The sequence below is a fragment of the Nilaparvata lugens genome, chromosome 5, assembly GCF_014356525.2.
Source record: "Nilaparvata lugens isolate BPH chromosome 5, ASM1435652v1, whole genome shotgun sequence".
NCBI lineage: Eukaryota > Metazoa > Arthropoda > Insecta > Hemiptera > Delphacidae > Nilaparvata > Nilaparvata lugens.
In genome coordinates, this window is record NC_052508.1 from 69,487,351 (window position 1) to 69,502,409 (window position 15,059).

Sequence of the window (15,059 nt, forward strand, 5' to 3'; positions counted from 1 at the left end):
ATTCTATGAAGAATGTTGGAATGAAATTTTTTAACAGTATTCTATCAATCGCTCGAGCCTTTAGTTTATCATACTTTCAATCTGCTTCAAATTAATTTAATACTCCATACTTTTTTTAACTCTCATTCGGATTAATCTGCTATTTTGTTATTACTTTAAACTTTTATCAACTCTCATCCACTCTGCCCACGTTATTTAAAAGATTGATCACACATGGAACATTCACTAAACGCTTCCGTAATCCTTTTACAAAAATTGACTCTGAACAAAAATGTTTCGCTCGCTCATTGGTTGATGCGATTACGGGGCTCAGCGTTGCAGACTCCTCATATGTGCTCCAAATAATTGATGAGATCGTTTGGCGAAAATGGGAAAGACACACGCTTTTAATGGATACGAGTTTTGAGCGTTTACCTGCGCAAAATGCGGTCGGCTGCCGCGCCGGGCAACAAGTTAACGTAGAAAATTGAATGCTGTTGATTGAGTTTGAAAATAGCTTTCAGAAATCGGCACGCCTTTTCGGTTGATGCACTCATCCCAGTGTCAGACCGACCAGTAGATAACAGTTTCCATTTGTTTTGAAAGCCCCCGAAGCCCGAATTTCAACTTCATCGTTTCACAGCCGACCAAAGTGATGATTGAATCCATATCAAACCGCTTAGACGGTACTCAACTTCAACGCTAATTGTATTGAGTGCATATTGGAAATTTAGCCTAACTTGTCCCAGAACTGAAGCGCAAAAAGGTGATGGAATTTTTCACAGTTCGAACTGTGAAAAGGATTAAATAAATGCTGAATTCAATAAATGCCGATACGAGAACACGATCAAATAAACCTTCACTTCCATGGGAAGTCCAGATATAAATGTATATTCTATCACTTTCTATATCATGTAGTTTCATAGTTCAATAGGCTTACATAAAATTCATTTATTACCGGGAGACCTCTTGTTCAAAGTATTTGAAAATCCTTACAGCTTGAATTAGGTAGGTACTGATATTTTCTATTATTTCTCTCACCGACATATTATCTATTGCTAAAGCCTAGTTTACACATCGCCAATTGGCGAGACAGTTGTCTTTGGACAATAATTGTCATCACGTGGTTGCCGATTGTCGGAGGCTAGGCCACGAGAAGATGTTTATACGCGGCCAACTATTGGCGCGGCAGTTGACAGCTAAACATGGCCGAGTTCTCGTCATCTGTTGTGACCGAACTGGCAAAAACAAGACAGCGCTACTGGCCTACACCGTTCACACACAGCGCCAATTGACGCGACAACTCAGATTCCGAGTGGTGGGGGGCTCGCTGGGCCCAATTGACTGTCCATAGTCTACTCCCGGAGACAGTTGAATTTCGGGCCAATTGTCGGGAAAGTTTGTGAGACAATTGGCCTGGAGTGTTTATACGAAGACAATAATTTCATGCCAGTCAGTTGCCTTATGCCAATTGTCTAGCCAATTGGCATCGTATAAACTAAAGTGAGAGATAAATTACTTTTAACATGAAGAGGAGAAACCCATTTCTCCCTCCACAGTTTGTAGCATAGACACAGACGGACATCCTGCGCACAATTAGATGCGCCGTGTCATTTTGCTTCATGTTCTTGTGATGAAAACATCTCTGTAACATACACAAACCAATATACCTGCTGACCAGTACACTACTTGGAGCATTGCCAGCAATTGATGGAGGGGAGTGTTACCTTGTCGCGTTACAAAGCTCTCTCACTCAGACACAAAAGAAGGAGAATGCTGCTAGGTAGTGGGAGTGATTAGTGGAGGATAGAGCATCAGACCTCTCCTTCTTCGAGAAAGAGCCGTGTTAAAAGTAATTTATCTCACACTTTAGGCTTGAAAGTCCTTAAGTTGAAAGTATTCAAAAATCGTCCTAGCTTAGATTCATTCATTCTTATAATTTCTCTCACTTCACATGAGTTTGGTGATAATCATTCATCAGAAACTATCAGAAGAATCATATCAGATTCATATACTTATTTGATAATTCACTAATTTATTCTGAGAGAAACATTTTATTATACTATCAAATCTGATTAGATTGTGGAGTATCGTTTAGGAAGTTACAAATCAATGGTAAATACAACAAATTCTACATTTCCAAATCACACGAGTTCACCTATGGCCCGCTCTATTCTCCAATGAATGAATAAAATCAAATCAAAATTTTTATCCGCAATAAAAACAATTGAGGGTCCTGCCAAACCCTTTAAAAAATATTAAGAATTCTTTCCAAAGTATTTATAATTAATGGCAATTGGACAAATTACTTCTCCAGTCCAAAAGGAAACAGTGAACAGACAACAGCGTCCATATAGAATGAATGATGTGAATAGTTGATTTATTGGGGGAGTAATTTCAGAAGAGGTCAGTGCAACAGAGATGTGTGGAATACATCGTTGGGTACTCTAAATATCCGTGCTCTGACGTTGCATTAAGAGTATTTTGAAAAATATGGTTTTAAATGTGGAGTGTTGATGCTATTGAAGGATGAATGATGTAACAATTTTGGACGTGATTATTTTTATCTTGTTTTTCTGTTATTTCGGTTCTAAATTCGATTGTATTATCAGCTTGTTTTTCTCAGTGAGACAAAGATGCACTTATGGGATCGAGCTGTACCCTTCGAATAATCTACTTTCTTGTTCTCTCCAGTTCTTTTTTGCTATTTTCTTTCTCCCTTTTTCTGTCCTTGTTGGTAGCTTTGAGTTTGCATTGCTCTTTCTCTCTAGTTTCTTTGTCTAATTTTGATAATTCCGTTTTGCTTACGTCACTGTCTTGTTTGCTACCCCGTCTTCAACGCTCGATGATCCATTCTGTCTCTGAATTTCGTGAGTGGAGGTTGTAAATTTAACTTTTTCCTTTGATTCCATTTTTATTTAGCTTATGCTAAATTTTTCTATTTAGTACAATATGTAGTTGATCAGAGACAGATTTCATACATCACAAGTTGTGATATTATTATTATTCTCTTTATTTTTTTTTTTATTTCCTTTTTAAATATGTAAATTTTCTTGTTTGTTATAAAAAAAAAGAAAAGTAATCATGTCCGAAAATTTATTTGAATATTCATTCTAGCTGGCCTAAGTTATGGCAATTTATTTATATTTGTTGAAAACCTCATTCATCACATATGTATCCATAGTAATTTCTACAATTTCCGCTGTACAGGTAAAGCATTATTTATTTATATACTTTACTTATTGTTTTATAAGTCAAGTCTGATCAGATTATAATTAATCCCAGCTTTCCTTAAATTTGTTTTTCAGCTCTAATTCTCGTAATTCAAAATGTTGGAAATATTTCTATGCAAGTTTATATAATAGTAAAATTAAATTAATAAATAAATAAATAATAAATATCAAATTATCTTTGTCACGCTGGTCAAATAAATAAATAAATAATTAAATAAAATTGTAAAGCCTTATTCAAGTTATAATTTTTCTTTTTAAAAAAATCTCTTTTGGAAGCTTCACTTCGAGTATCTTGAATTATTTATCTTTAAACTATTATTGATGAATTTATTAAAGATCTTGTGTATTGTTGATTTTGTTAAGAAGAGCAAATTCTGTATTATTGATCTCTCCTTTAGTATTACAGTATTTATATATATTCTTTTCGTTTCTCTATTATTTAGCGGTCATAGACTCATAGACTCGTAGACTCGTAGACTCGTAGTATCACAGGATGTCTTAGTTATGGCCATGGAAGCTGAATCCTTGCTGACCAACTCATCACAAGGAAACCAATATTTCCAGAAAAGATCTAAATTCGCCGTAAAAAGGATACTTCAAGAACTTCTTGTGCAGTGAAAAATTAATAAGTGAAAAATTTGAATAAAGTGTACGGAGGCCTCCTCACTTCAATACACCAGGTATTTACGAAACAACCAATATTAATTTATGGAAAATTCACAGGCAACTACTTCGCAAAAATAAAAGGGACAGGATAATAAATAAATTTGTAATTACTTGATTTAAATTTTGTTTTTTTTGGAAATTCTATTTATTTGATCTATTATGTATATAAATTGCAAACATGATTACAATCTTATTGTTGATTATTGAATATGCCTAACAATCATCAATGACAAGTAATGAATGGGGTAAATCTTGAATTGTTGAGCTGTCATATCATTCAATTATAAATGTTGCTACTTAGAAGGGGTTGGAAATTAAATAAATGGAATATTTTAGTTAATATATTGAACTATATATTCAATTTATTGATTTAAATATTCGGAGGATTATTTCCTTCCCATCTCAAAGATTAATTTCAACTGCGGTAAACTGAGGTAACATTTCAACTGCGCCTTACTCTGCGAGGTTTGCTTGCAAACTCTTTCATTGATTTATCAATAATATTGAATGATGTGTGACGGTCTCGGCTGTTCTTATCCTTTCTTCTTTCATTGATGGTGGGGAGGATTCAGGTTAAAATTAAAATACAAAATCAAATATTATTCATCATAAATGATCTCGAATTATAAGTATTATATAATCATATTAATAATTTATTTAAGAAAATGATAATATGGGTTCACCGAATAAAGTAGCATCTATGGAATCTAAAATAATTAATTATTGGGATGTTAAAAAATCAGTTGAAGAGTGCTTCAATTTCAATTTGATTCCTATTAGAAAATTCAATCCTAATTTTGTTACTAAAGAGAATTTACTTTTCGAACTTGAAACATTGGGAGTACCTACAGATACAGTTATTGACAATGATGTAGACACTTTAAGGGGAAAGTATCGAGCATTAGTTAGCAATCCAGACCCAAAAATTGCACGAATTATTTACGATGATGAGTCTAGTAAAATTGCTATAAAAAAAATCCTTGATTTATTGACAGGGGAAGATGAATACTTGGAGAAAATTCTTTCTATGAGTATTCCTGATAAAAAGGTAAACATTCATAAAGCGTTATCCATTTTTCTACATATTCTCAATCGAATTGTTCAATTATTAACTTATGCTAAAGAAGCAAATGACCAAAATCTAATTAAAGGTATTGATGAGTCTATTGTATTAGCTCAGGCTACTTTTACTAAATTGATCGACTTGTGTGAATGCTTTAGTAGATCTAGTTCGCCTCATTTTGAAAAACAAAGCAGTCTCAGTACACCCGATTCAAAAATGAATAATCCCACACACGATTCGAATACTAAACTTCATACTAATACAGTAAATCGCTTTATTGCGCAAATTCCTAGTACAAGTAATATGGAACAAAATGTTACTCAGTATTCACAAACAAATGTTACCAATCCTGATATTCAAGTTACTGATTTTGAAAATATAAATAATAGTAATACTGTCTCTATGGTAGAACAGGTACATGCTACAATAAATGAAAACTTGGGTAGGACTGTATTCGGTAGTGATTTCAATACTAATAGGGTAAACCTAGCAGCCAACTTGTCTTCACCTTTATTTGGTAATTTGTATAATAAATTATCAAATCCTATCGAAGGTCTGATGAAGGAACTTCCGAATACTGACGGATTGAATGTTGATAGTTTGTTGAAATTCATTGAAATATGTTTGAAAATAAAAGAACGATCGAACTTATTAGATCAGCAACTTTTCCATATCATTCACTCTTCTGTTGTAGGGCCTCTCGCCGATCGATTGAATTTAGCTATGAGTACAAATAAGAGTTTTGATGAATTTCATAAGGATATTCTGCAACATTTTATTCCGTCTAGATTGATTTCAATCATTGAAAGAGACCACTATTATCGTTTACAAAGGGCTGGTGAACCCTTGTCTGCTTACATTGTGTCAATCAAAGACGCTAATAAACTACTAAGATTAGAAAAATCTGAGGAAGACGTAGTCAATAATATTTGCTCAGGGTTGAATCCAGAGGAAAGAAATAGACTAGTTTTCCAATCCAAACCAACTAGTTTTAATGACTTAACTTCCATCTCAGTAGTATCTCAAAATATTCAATATGGGGATTTAGAAAGAAATAAATACAATTTTAATACTAATAAAAATAATCAAAAATCTCCAATGAATGTTGAATTAGCTCAAAGACGTTGTTACAAATGCAACAAAGTAGGTCATCTAGCTCAGTCATGTAGATCCAACATGAATAATTCAAATTTCAGAGGTACAAGCAGTAATTCGAGAAATCATAATCAGAATCACCAAAGATCTAATAATAATTTCACTAGAGATCTATCTAAAATACGTTGCTTTAAATGTAATGAAAGTGGACATTATGCAAACTCTTGTGAAAATAAAAAAGCATGACTAGCTGGGAAACAGTATAAAAAGAAAATATACAGTAAAAGAAAATTTCAAAACACCAAATACAATCAAAAATTCAATAAAGAAAACGGAATTAATACCTTGAAATGTAGTGATACTTTTTCTAATGGTAAGAAGAAATCAATTCAATCAAAATATACTGACAAAAATCAGAAAATGAAAAATAAAATAAAAAGAAAAAAGCAAAAGAAATTTAATCAGTTAAAGACTAGAGCTTTGATTAATAAAATCACTCCTTTAATAGTATGTGAGTTAGGAATAACTGTGTCAGTTCTATTGCATTGATTGATTCTGGTTCTGATTATAGTATCATTTCAAGGAAAGTTTTTACTGAAATATTACGGGATAATGGTAATCTGCTTATTCAAGAGGATATTCAGCATTGTGTTACTGCGAATAAAAGTAAATTACTGTTGAAAGAGTCAGTTCTATTAAAAATAAATTGAAAACTTCAGTTGGAAATTTCGTTTCTTTGTTCATGATGATTTGTCAATTCCTATTGTTTTAGGTTGTGATTTTATTCATTATTCCAAATTAGTTCCTGATTTATTCAATAATAGGTATTTCTTTGGATTTAAACCGCAATTCAAATTTTCTTTTGAAAAAAATCACAGGTTGGAATTACTAAAGAAAATGAATAGAATTGGTACTGATGTGGAATTGGACGATTTAAGCTCTTCGCAGAAAGTAGAATTAAACAAAGTATTAAATCAATTTGATGATGTTCTTACCCATAAACTAGGTAAATCGAACGTAATAGAATATGAAATTCGTCTGATAGACAATCAGCCCGTAAGGAAAGCTCCTTATCAGTTAAATCCGATAAGAATGGAAATCTTAATAAAAAAATTCAAAAAATGTTAGATGATGGAATTATTGAGAAATCAACTTCTAATTATTCCAGCCCTTGTTTCTTAGTTCCTAAGAAAGATGGTGGCCATCGTGTGGTAGTAGATTATAGAGCATTAAATAAAAAAATTGCATTAGATGCTACACCTTTGCCAAACATTGAGAGTACATTCCATTGGTTTAACGGTGCTAAGTTCTTTACTGTTCTTGATCTTACTGAAAGCTATTATCAATTGAAATTATCTCCATCTTCTAAGCACTTGACTACTTTTGCAACTCCAACTCAAACTTACTGTTATACTCGTGTACCGTTTGGTTTATCAATAGGTGCTCAAGCCTTATCTACTGCTTTGAATATTTTATTTGAAGGGATAAAATTCAAATTTGTAATAAATTATTTGGATGATATTGTGATTTATTCTAAAGATTTTGAGTCACATCTTGAGCACATTAAGATAGTGTTGTCCAAACTTAAACAAGGTGGGTTTACTGTAAAAAAGGAGAAAGCTAAATTTGCAAAAAAACAAATCTCCTTTCTAGGTAATTTAGTAAGTGAACATGGTATTACTATTGATCCAGCTCGGACAAATTCAATTCGTAATTACCCTAGACCAAAAAATGTCAAGGCTATCTCCAGATTCATAGGAATGGTAGGATATTTTCACAAATTCATTGAAAATTACGCTGAAATCGCCTCACCCCTCAACGAACTAAGAAAGAAGGATAAAAAATTTATTTGGGAAGATGTTCACGAGAAAGCTTTTCAGAAATTGAAAAATGCAATTATGAACCCTCCTGTCTTAATAACAGCTGATTTTAATAAACAGTTTGTGTTGCAAACTGATGGGAGCTCCTTATCAATTTCTGCGGTCCTTTCTCAATATGTTGATGGCATCCTAAAGCCTATTAGTTTTGCTTCCAAAAAGCTCACTCAACAAGAATGCAAATATTCTACATATGAAATCGAATGCTATGCAGCAATTTTTGGCATGGAAAGATTTAAACTGTACTTACAACACACTAAATTCTTGTTGTTAACAGATAATAGTGCCTTAGCATGGATTTTAAAACAAGACAAGCAAATTGGTAGACTTAGTCGTTGGATACTTAGGCTTTTATCATTTCAGTTCACAACACAGCATGTAGCGGGAAAAGATAATTGCATAGCTGATGCTTTATCCAGAATGTACCATGATGACAGTGAATTGCCTGAAATTGATGTCAAAGATGAACATATAGAAGTAGAAAATAGTCTAAACTTAATAAACTCACTAAAAATTACCGATTTTCCACTAGTATTCACTGACATAAAACAACACCAAGAGAATGATCCTATTTTAGCGGATATAATAGAAAAGATTAAATAATATTGATCAGTTTCCTTATAGTTTGTCTAAAGGAGTATTAGTGATAAAACTAAGAAACCAGGAAAAACAAAAAATAGTCATACCCAAACTTCTTGTTCCTTTAATCTTCAAATATTATCATGAAAGTATGATTGGTGCTCATTTAGGCATTGCTAAAACTATTTCAAAAATTCAAGAGAATTTCCACTGGGTTGATTTGAGGAAAGATATAATTTATTTAGTTAAATCTTGTACTCTTTGTGCAAAAAGTAAACCAGCTCAGGCTACCAATTACGGTTTTTTATCATCAAAAATACAGGAAAAACCTCTTGAGATGATACATATTGACTTAGTTGGTCCATTAGTACGCACATCACAGAATAACTGTTTTATTTTTAGTGCAATTGACGTTTTCAGTAAATTCTGTTGGTTAAAATGTTTGAGAAAAGCTAATTCTGAATCAGTAATTAGAGCATTGAAAGGTATTTTTGCGAATTTCTCTACTCCTAAACAAATTATTAGTGATAATGCATCAATTTTTAAATCAATCAAGTTTAAAAATTTCTGTTTTCAATTAGGAATTCGTCATAATACGACTTCACCTTTCTATCCTAAAGCAAACATAGTTGAAAGATTACATCGTAATTTGCGTAGCTCTCTCATTGCTTTTCATGCAAACTCACAGAATAAATGGGATGATACTGTAAATGATTGGTTAGCTTTAGCTTTTAATACTGCTGAACATGATAGCATTAAGTGCACCCCTTTTTCTCTGATGTTCCGTTATAAACCTAAAGAACCTCTTTTAAATATCTGGAATATTAATGAAATTTTACCTGATACTGCCGATGAGAACACTGTAGAAATTTGGCAAAAGGCTAAAGAGCAATTGATGAAAAGTCATAATTATAGAAAAACTCGCTATGATAGGAACCGTGTCCCTATTCCTTTTGCTATAGATGACCTTGTATGGGTCCGGACACATATTCTCAGTGATAAGGCCAACCAAATTTGTACAAAATTAAGCTTCCGGTATCGTGGCCCGCTAAAAATAAAAAGATGGTTATCTGATGTTACGGCTGAATTAGTTGACCCTATTACTAATCGCTTTGTTCAAAAGGCTCATGTCTCACAATTAAAGAAATATAATTCATAATTCCTTGTTTTGGATAACGTAGCCTGGTATTCATTCTTCCTTCTTATCTTTGAAGTAAAGGGTAACGGTTTCTGTCTCTGTTGTTTCTTACTGAGAGAACGGCTCATTGATACTTTCTTCTTTGGGTTATTTGTAGGAAACTCACTATTATTCTGTAACGTTTCACTTCTGGTTAAATTGTGTTGCCTTTGGTTTAGGTGTTTCTGAAGAGTAAATAGTTGTTTTCTTTGGTGAAGCGCGCCACCTATTGAAATTTTAACTTTACTCAATTATTTAATTTCTTTATGGAATTGTGTAAAATATTGTACAAAAAGAATCTATCTTAGCCTATAAATAGATAGAAATTTTATTGAGATCATATTATTAGATAGATTATTGAAATAGTTTATAGTTATAATTTTGCTTTAGTGTTAATGAATTTTTGATGAATAGTGGTGAATAGCAGTGTTTCTATTTCATCAGATTGTTGTAATAAAGTAAGGGAATAAAGTGAATCAAAAGAAGAGTTTTGATAAATGATAAAATACTTGAAAATGTATATTATTATCACTTTAATTGGGTAATAGAGTAGAAAAATATTGGTTTCTGTATGTAAATAATGTCAAGTGATTTATCTTTCAAATTTTATCAAGAGTGTATGAATTTTGTTAGAATAAAAAAAGGATCAAAGATATATATATATAAAAAAAAAGGGGTAGGCAAATGATCATTAGAGATGGAATATATTCTTTGGGACTGAGAACTGATTAATTTTCTTTTGAATTCTGAGTGTGGACGCATGTTCAGATATTTCTTTGTTTGAAAGACTTCAAGTTTTTGTTGGGAGTGGCCAATCCCTGCATTAATTTGTGGTCTAGTTTCTTCTGTTGTTAGATTCTAAATTTTTTTTTTTATTATTTCAATGGTTACTCAGCTATTGAGTAGGTTCCACCTCTGATCTTCATTGAATTTGTAATCAAGAGTTTTTATTTGATTTTTATTTGATGTTGAGTTTTGAATTAATAATTTTACAAATAGATGATTTATTTCTTGGAATAATTCAACTCTAAGAGTGAATATTTCTCAACTCAAATTCTTATGAAGCATTCTTCTCTGATAAATTCTATATATATGTTAATTCAACTTAAAAATTATCTTAGCTAGCTCAAATTTTTTTTTTTAGAATGTAGCTTTCACACACTTGAGTGGAGGGAGTATGTAACAATTTTGGACGTGATTATTTTTATCTTGTTTTTCTGTTATTTCGGTTCTAAATTCGATTGTATTATCAGCTTGTTTTTCTCAGTGAGACAAAGATGCACTTATGGGATCGAGCTGTACCCTTCGAATAATCTACTTTCTTGTTCTCTCCAGTTCTTTTTTGCTATTTTCTTTCTCCCTTTTTCTGTCCTTGTTGGTAGCTTTGAGTTTGCATTGCTCTTTCTCTCTAGTTTCTTTGTCTAATTTTGATAATTCCGTTTTGCTTACGTCACTGTCTTGTTTGCTACCCCGTCTTCAACGCTCGATGATCCATTCTGTCTCTGAATTTCGTGAGTGGAGGTTGTAAATTTAACTTTTTCCTTTGATTCCATTTTTATTTAGCTTATGCTAAATTTTTCTATTTATTACAATATGTAGTTGATCAGAGACAGATTTCATACATCACAAGTTGTGATATTATTATTATTTTCTTTATTTTTTTTTATTTCCTTTTTAAATATGTAAATTTTCTTGTTTGTTATAAAAAAAAGAAAAGTAATCATGTCCGAAAATTTAATTGAGTATTCATTCTAGCTGGCCTAAGTTATGGCAATTTATTTATATTTGTTGAAAACCTCATTCATCACATATGTATCCATAGTAATTTCTACAATTTCCGCTGTACAGGTAAAGCATTATTTATTTATATACTTTACTTATTGTTTTATAAGTCAAGTCTGATCAGATTATAATTAATCCCAGCTTTCCTTAAATTTGTTTTTCAGCTCTAATTCTCGTAATTCAAAATGTTGGAAATATTTCTATGCAAGTTTATATAATAGTAAAATTAAATTAATAAATAAATAAATATCAAATTATCTTTGTCACGCTGGTCAAATAAATAAATAAATAATTAAATAAAATTGTAAAGCCTTATTCAAGTTATAATTTTTCTTTTTAAAAAATCTCTTTTGGAAGCTTCACTTCGAGTATCTTGAATTATTTATCTTTAAACTATTATTGATGAATTTATTAAAGATCTTGTGTATTGTTGATTTTGTTAAGAAGAGCAAATTCTGTATTATTGATCTCTCCTTTAGTATTACAGTATTTATATATATTCTTTTCGTTTCTCTATTATTTAGCGGTCATAGACTCATAGACTCGTAGACTCGTAGACTCGTAGTATCACAGGATGTCTTAGTTATGGCCATGGAAGCTGAATCCTTGCTGACCAACTCATCACAAGGAACCAATATTTCCAGAAAAGATCTAAATTCGCCGTAAAAAGGATACTTCAAGAACTTCTTGTGCAGTGAAAAATTAATAAGTGAAAAATTTGAATAAAGTGTACGGAGGCCTCCTCACTTCAATACACCAGGTATTTACGAAACAACCAATATTAATTTATGGAAAATTCACAGGCAACTACTTCGCAAAAATAAATGGGACAGGATAATAAATAAATTTGTAATTACTTGATTTAAATTTTGTTTATTTTTTGGAAATTCTATTTATTTGATCTATTATGTATATTAAATTGCAAACATGATTACAATCTTATTGTTGATTATTGAATATGCCTAACAATCATCAATGACAAGTAATGAATGGGGTAAATCTTGAATTGTTGAGCTGTCATATCATTCAATTATAAATGTTGCTACTTAGAAGGGGTTGGAAATTAAATAAATGGAATATTTTAGTTAATATATTGAACTATATATTCAATTTATTGATTTAAATATTCGGAGGATTATTTCCTTCCCATCTCAAAGATTAATTTCAACTGCGGTAAACTGAGGTCTAAAGGTGCGTACAGACTTTCGCTCTGCTCCGCAACCGAACGTCACTCCAGCAGAGCGATTGATGATCGACCGGGGAGCAACAGTGGAACGTTCATGATGGGTGCGTGGGCGGTGCGACTGTGGTTCGATGGTGGTACGAGGGCGGAACGAGGGAGGAGCGTGCTCGGTGCGGGTTGGAAGCGCGAATATGTGTACGCAGCTTTAGATTCAAGTCTAAGGTTTTGCATTTCTCTTCATGTTTATATGATTTTATGTTTATATTCATGTTCCGCATTTACAGCGAAACGCGGTAATAGATTTCCATGAAATTTCACAGGTATGTTCCTTTTCAAATTGCGCGTCGACGTTTATACAAGGTTTTTGGAAATTTTGCATTTCAAGGATAATATAAAAGGAAAAGGCCAATATAAGAGTGAGAACCAGACTTTAGAATTATTCACATTAATCAGCTGTCGAGTGGATTATAAATTTCGTGCGATGAAATATAATTCAATATCTCAATGTAAATTAGTGAAAGAACATCTGTTGTGTGGACTATTAATTGCATGCAGTGAGGCATGCAAATTGATAACTTGAAGTAGCATAGTATTTTCTCCTGACTTTTCTCTGCTTTCAACTCGGTAAGCTTTTGATGATAGTAGCATAGCTGTTTACATCAAATTATCAGCATTGTCGATACAACAACCCAAACAGCCATTAGTCGTTTATACACCGATAATTCGCCGACACGACAGGACAGTACAGAATTTACTCTGATGGACAGTATTAAAGGAGACTGTGGTTTATAACTGCGCGAGGTCTACTGTTCACAAAACTACTAGTTATTGTTAAAATGACAATTATTAAAATGCAACATATATTTTCAATTTTTTCAGAGCTTATTTTAGTAACGAGTAATCTCTGTTTACTATGTCGATAATGAACTATTTGAGCTTATTTGTGCTTCAGTAAACAGTAATTCATTGTTCAATGTTTTTAACTTTTTTTCTTGAAATTTGAATGCAATCTAACATTTTGATTATTGAAGAGTACTATGGATAAATCCATATTATCATTCATTTGGTTATGTTATTTACTAGGTTTTTATGTTACCTACATCATTGGTTGTTGTCCAACGGTTCTCATGACAATATTTGGAATACTTCAGCGTGACTCTCGGCCAATGGCAGTAGAGCTGAGCCTCTATTGGTCGAAAGCTAATGGACAATCGTAGGGCTTCACTCACACTATATTTTCTGCTGCTCAATGTTCAAGATTTCAGCTCACCAGCGATTAATCATCAATAATGACGTAACAACCAGAACTAGTATTTCTGATTGTTTTAATAAACCAGTGGCTTTGACAATATCAAGTCGTTTCCATTTCCCATGCGTTAAATTGAGAGAAATTGACAATTAATCTGTAATTATAATCCTCTATAAACCATTGTGGGCTACTGTGCTTTCCTACTATGACGCATTTTAGAATCGATTTTAATTCCATAGAAGGCTTTGTTTCAGATTGATTCAATGGTTTACATAATTCATAGATGTACAAATTATTGTTTTTAACGTTTCTCTATCCTTATAGAAGCTTCAATGGATATTGGTAGTGTAACACTACCAATTTTTTTTGTAAGAATGTAAATTTTATACAAATATAATTAGTTTGAAGCTGGTAAAGTATATTCATTGGCAAGAATGACCTAATTCCACTACTACGTCTTCAATTGTATGATATCCGTTAACGTTTTAATACTTTGTATAATATCTGAGTTACATTTACATTGCCTGCCCGCTCCGTTTATCTGGTTTCATTGAAACAAACGCGCACTATAGAGGACGCACATACAGTGACTTAGCGGTTTCCCCTAGAGGCGTCGGCGCTGGTTCCCCCCCCCTCCTTGGAACAACAGCCCCCCCCCCCAAAATAAAATTCTAGATCCGCCACTACTAGTGTTCTAATACTTTTAGAATAACCATTACCTTCTAATTATAATGTTGATGATTGATGAAATATTACCCTATTCATGTCCACTGATAACATCAAATTGTCTTTTCCTGAGCCCATTAGACTCGTTTTCTTTAACACAATCTAATCTCCCATTAACCTTATAGGACGTCTCAATTTCCATAACGTAGGATAATGATAACAATCCCAAACAAAGCACTGTATGATTCTATTCAACTATTGTTGGGATGAAGAATAAAAATTATCCGTGCAAGTACATAGGAAATGCAGGGAATTGTACAGCAAGTTAACATTGTTGGGTTGATCCTAAGCAAGCTGCTCGGAGGTCCGTTTTTATTCTGTTTCCAACCCAAGTGTTTCAAGCTTATTCGCTAGATAGCGCTCTAATCTCATCTCCCGTTTATGTAAATGAGAGCTGAAAGAAAGAGTTGATGGTATTTTTCCATTCCAGTGAATGTGTAGGAAAATAGC

The 15,059-nt window shown here is 32.4% G+C and overlaps 1 protein-coding gene across 1 annotated transcript in view; it reads left to right on the plus strand.

Moving 5' to 3' along the window:
• Window positions 1–15,059, plus strand: part of LOC111061006 — a 253,961-nt gene that overhangs the window by 13,229 nt on the left and 225,673 nt on the right. The window lies entirely within an intron of this gene.